At 35.9% G+C, this 6080-nt stretch overlaps 1 pseudogene; it reads right to left on the bottom strand.

The window, feature by feature from the left end:
• Positions 1 to 2808: 2808 nt before the first annotated feature.
• LOC140531524 (large ribosomal subunit protein eL21-like) lies at positions 2809 to 3287 on the bottom strand (annotated as a pseudogene).
• Positions 3288 to 6080: the final 2793 nt, after the last annotated feature.

Here is a 6080-nt window from a genome sequence, read left to right as displayed (position 1 = left end):
ATATGTGTGTCTGTGTTTGTATATACACACACATATGTATGCATATACATATGTATAAAAATGTACATAAATTACATGCAGGTGTGTACGTGAGTATGCACACATATGCATATACGAGTGGGTTTCTATATATGTATACATATGTGTTGGTTGGTTGTTGTTTTTCATTCTTGAAGAGGACCAAAATGACATCACCATGATAAACTCAAGTTTCAGTGTGTCTGCTTGTGGCAGATCAGATCAATATGAATTTGGAATGCTCTATCACTGATTGGGTACAGATAGTCCATGTGAACATTTGGGGTGGATACTCCAAATTTGCACATTCTATGTTTACGTTGTGCTGTCTCCATTCTGCTTTGCTCAAGGAGCACAGCACCATTTCTGATGTGGGCACGCCATGCTGAGTGATCCTGTGCCAGTGTCTCCTGTATCTCACATTCAAATCCAAAGTTTTTGAAAGAGACTTTGAGAGTGTCCTTGCATTGTTTCTTCTGACCACGATGTAATCGCCTGCCCCAGGCAAGTTCTCCATAAAAAAGTCTTTTTGGTAAACGTACATTTTGCATTCAAAAAATATAGCCAACCCATTGGAGTTGCACCGTCTGAAGCATAGTTTGAACACTTGGCAGTTCAGTTCGAGCAAGGACTTCAATGTCTGGTACCTTATCCTGTCAGGTGATCCTCAGAATCTTCCTAAGGCAGTTCAAATGGAAGCGATTCAGTTTCCTGTCATGGTGATGGTAGACTGTCCATGTTTCACAAGTATACAAGAATGAGATAAGAACAATGATTCTGTAGATCTTCAGTTTGGTAGTCAGTCTAATACCTCTTCTCTCCCAAACTATCCACATGTGTATAGTATATATGCTTGTGTGTGTATCAGCTCTTTTTTGTGGTGGTAAAGATCTGAAAATCCAAAGGATGCCCAGCAATTGAGGAAAGGCTGAATAATGTGGTATATGAATGTAATGAAGTTGTGCTACATAAGAAATGAGGAGTATATGATTTCAAAGCAGGGAAAGTCATACTAATTGATACCTAGCGAAATGAGAAGAACCAGAAGAAGCAGTTATAGTATAATGTCAATATTATTCAAATGGATAAATGTGAAAACTTTTGCAAACTGAAACAGAATGAAATGTGGAAAACCAAGAGAACAGTGTATACAATAACATCAACAGTCTAATGACAAACAACTTTGAAAATGGTAAGAACTTTTATTAATGCAATGATCATTCATGATTCATTTCATGGTGATGAAATAGATTCTCTACTTCCTGAGAGAGAGACTATGGAAGGAAGATACAGAATCTTAGATCTCCTACCACCACCGTTGGCTGCATTTATCCTGGACTTTTGCTTTTCCACTATTTCCTCTCCCATTTACCTACTCCCACTCCCACAAACCCTGTAAATTTATTCTTAGGAAATCTCACTTTCTTATAAGTTTCATTCATCATTATCCCTCATACCTCATCAGTACCCCCTGTCCTCCTGATTGGAGGGAGGATCCAGAAACTCAAAGAGAGAGGACAGAACAGACATTGCCTCTGACATCTCATCTCCCACCTGAATGCACATATTTTGCTAGTTACCTGCCCTACCTTTTAATTTTTTTCTTTTGTGTATTATCTTTTGTCATTACATTTTTAAGTTCCTTTCATATTTGTATCTCCAGTACTTAGCACAGTACCAGGTACATAGGAGATGCTTAATGAATATTTATTGATTAACTGAAAATGATATATGTATATTTGCATATAGCCAATAAGGATATTTATTTTCTTTGACTATGCTTATTGGTTATATATTGCCTTTTTCTATTATTTTAAAGAATTATGAATAGGGAGGGAAATATATTTCTGCTCATGAAAAACTTTCAGAAAAAGGAGGGGTGCTACAGATGTGAAATGTTGCATGTACTTTCAGATCAGGTCAATATATTAGACTCATTTAATTGTTTGTATTTTGTTACAAGGGACTTCTTAAGCAGTATAGGTAATCTGAAAAATGTAACATTTTTAAAAATCAATCAAACTTTTAAAAAAATTCTTGACATGCTCTATACTTTTATACTATGAAGGGCATGCAGTGTTTGAGAGGCTACTGATTCTATGAATTTGTAGTTAGTGTTTTGAGGCCTGAACTTGGCTATCTCCTTATAAGAGAGGAATGATTTTTGTTGCTGTTAATTGTGGGAAACTTTAGTGATAGTTAACCCGAGAGGTTAAAACTAATTTAATGTATCACAATTTGGATAAAACTATCTACCAGCAATTGTTAATCTGTCTGTCTCAAAAGCAACCTCCCCCCTTACATACACACACACACACAGACACACAGACACACAGACACACACACACACACACACACACACACACACTTTCTATTGAATCCCTTGAATCTGAGCAAAGAATACAATGACGATGTTATGCTATGACAATGCAAGGAGCAGAATTGAACTAGCCAAGAGTACTTTACTGATTAACTTAAGGAAAACTCTCTTTCCCTCTCCTGGAGGCATTTCATAATCTCAATGGATTCAGACTATAAGATCGTATTATAGAAAAATGTTTTCTATACTGATAAAAGCAAAAAAATACTTTTTACTATATTTCTTTAAACTTCCATAAAGTGTTCAATTTTATATTGAAAAGTAATAATAAAATTTAAGGATGAATACTATTTGGGTGCCATTCATCTGACCCCAATAATTGAAATATAGTATTTGCTCCAAGAAGCAAACATTGTAAGATAGTCTTTTTTTAAGTCCCAGATATTTATTTTTTATTTTTTTAGAGTCATTTATGCCATACATTCATAAGGGATTGGTTCCAACAGCCCAGATTCCTTGCAATTGGTTCTCATAAAGTGTGTTTCTCTGGGTGGAGCAGGATGGCATTTCAGTTGGGCTCAGGTGCCTTTTTCTTCGGCTTTATTCTTTTTCTCATAATTTTCCTTTACCTGATTCAGGAAGCTATCTCAGCTCTTAGAAGGCTTAATATGCTCAGTATTCACATTAATTCCCTTGGCTAAGATATTGACCTTAACCAGTTTGTTTAAAACAATGCTTACAGCATGTTGAATACATTATAGATTTGTCTAGTTTTGTCCTCATAGCATTTATGGGGCATTCTTTGCTGAACTGTGCCCATATCTTTGATATCTACAGTATTACCTCTCTTGTATATTTGTATATTAGCCAAAGGGACAAGACCATGTTTTTGAAAGGGCCTAGAAAATATGTATCATGACCCTTTCCATTTTTCTTTTGTGTGCATCATTTTGGCATCTCACTGGAATATGGTGGAGCTGGCAGAAAGCAAGACATTATTTTAGAATTGTAATATTATAGATTTATTATATTAATAGAGCTTAGACAGCTATCTAATCTAATTCAGCCTTCCACTTTATAGCATAAAAAACTGTCATCCTGAAGAATTAAATAATTTGTATCTGGTCACACAAGCTGGGTGGTACAGCAGATGGAGTACTGGCCCTAGCATCAGGAAGACATATTCCTGAATTCAAATCTGGCCTCAGATACCTACTAGCTATGTCAAGTTACTTAACCGTTTTTGCCTCAAATTACTCAACCAAGTGATTCAACTGAGTTTCTTCATCTGCAAAACGAGCTGTAAAAGGAAGTGACAAATCATTCCAATATCTGTGCCAAGAAAACCCCAAATGGGGTCATAAAGGGTCAGACATGACTGAACAACAATGCAAACTGTATCAGTCAGAATTTGAACCCAAGCTCTAAATAAATATCAAGATATTTCTTGCATGTACAAAATGAGTACAGGTCTTTGGTAAACATAGAAAAAAAGACTCAAGTTCATTTCAGAATTGTCAAATCATAAATACATACATTACAGAAAAAGAAGAAAAATTTGTAAAATAAATTTGTTTTTTTTTCCCACAACCAATTCACCATCCTTCCTTACAAATTATGTTCAAAAGTCCCATTTTATTCCAATATTTGGGCAGAAGACTGTGCCACTCTGTACATCTTCTTCTTTACACTGTTCAGCAAAATGAATAGGTGATAGCTTCCAGCATTTGACACTGGCTAGAAAGATTAAGGAGTAGCGGTGACTTTGACAAATCAGATATATTAAAAACACTTGCTAGAGGGATCTACTGCAGAAAGGCTGCTGTTCTGTCATCATAAACCAAAATACCTTTTTTTTCCTTGTTGCTGTTGTTTAAAAAAAAAATCTGGTTCTGAACAGGGGATTGAAATGGAATTCAATCAGTGAAACAGCTGAAATGTAAGTGTTCTGCAGTTTACCTCCCTGGATCTTAGGAATTTGGCCAGTGTACTTTGAAACCAAAAGTAGTTGGTGAAGAGGATGTTAAATGCAAAGTTTATGTTTCCTTTTGCAATGGATGGAACAGTGAAGATAAAAATTGATTTTAAAACATCATCGCTTGACATAGAAGTTTTTCGTTAGCTAAAAGATTTATACTCTGCACCCTCAGTACCGCCAAACTCTGGTATTTGTCATATTTTTCTATGCTACAGCAATTCTTAAGATTGTTGAAAGCTTAAAAATCTTTTTTTTTTCAAATGCAGGATTCTCTCCATGATATTGCTGTTATTTAATCTGAACTGTGAGTAAGCTTTGAAAAGAAATTGTTTTCCCTTAAATCCAATTTTTACTGCTTGAAGGAGCTTTCCAGCACTTTTCGCAGCTCCAAGGTCTCTGCACATTAGCCATATATCTGGCAATGGAATTCTCTATTTAATAACCTTGTGTACAAAGGATGGGGAAGGCCTGAGTATTAGGACGGACCAATGAATTATATCTCCATTTACCAGGTAAACACAGTTCGATGCCCTTCTTCATTTCCATCATTCTTTCATTTTCCATTATTGTATATTGTTACTGCTACCTGCAAAAGAAGAAGCCCAGTCCTACGCTATGTGCTGTTTTAAATTAGCTAACTATTTAGTGAAATGCTCATTAATTTATTTAAACCAGCACATAGAATTAGGCTTGTTCTCTCACAGGTGGTATTGTTCAGTCATATCTGAATCTGCACAACCCATTTGAGGTTTTCTGGGCAAAGATACCAATATCTCGTTGACCCTTTCCTTCTCTGGCTCATTTTATAAATGTGGAAGCTGAGGCAAACAAGGTTAATTGACTTTTCCAGGGTCACACTGATAGAAAGTGTCTGAGGCCAGATTTGAATCCAGGAAGCTAAGTCTTCCTGATTACCACCCCAGAGTTCTCTCCACCATGCCAACAACAACAGCTACTGCTGCTGCTGCTACTACTACTACTACTACTACTACTACTACTACTACTACTACTACTACTACTACTATCACTACTACTATTACTACTACTACTGCTGCTGCTGCTACTACTACTACTGCTACTTCTACTCCAACTCCAACTCCTAGAAATCCTGATTAGAAGCCATACAAAGTCTATTTACACAATGCAGTTTTTCAAGAGTTCAAGGGGTGACTGTAAAATTATGAGACTGATTTTTATCTGGGACTTATACAATGTCTCATTATTTAATCCTTATCCAAAATATTAGAGAACTAAAAGTTACAGGGTCCTTGGAGATCATCTAGTTTTAGCCCACTTACTGTACAGATGAAGAAAGTGAGGCATGAGGATTTTAAGTGATTTTCCCAATGTCGCACAGATAGTTAACAGCAGAAGCACTCAACTCCAAAAGTGGCTTCTATAATATATTTAAATGCTTATTTCCTCCATATTATTATACTTTAATAAAGCATATATATGTGTGTGTGTGTGTGTGTTGCATTTTTAAAATCAAAATCCTTTCTAGGTACATGGTTTTTCCTTCCCCATATTTCTACCCACCCTCTGTGAATGAACCTTCCCTTGAAACAAGGAAATAAATGCAGTTAAGAAAAACTAAATATTATTACCCACTTGCATAAGCAGGATTCACACACACACACACACACACACACACACACACACACACACTCACACATATATAAACTTTGCCAGAAAAAGAGGGAAATACATTTTACCATCTCTTCTTGGGGGCCAAGATTGATCATTCAAACTAGGATTGTAGGA

Source organism: Notamacropus eugenii, chromosome 3, assembly GCF_028372415.1.
Source record: "Notamacropus eugenii isolate mMacEug1 chromosome 3, mMacEug1.pri_v2, whole genome shotgun sequence".
NCBI classification, from domain to species: domain Eukaryota; kingdom Metazoa; phylum Chordata; class Mammalia; order Diprotodontia; family Macropodidae; genus Notamacropus; species Notamacropus eugenii.
Note: the sequence above shows the minus strand (reverse complement) of the source record. Positions and strands in the feature narration are given on the sequence as shown.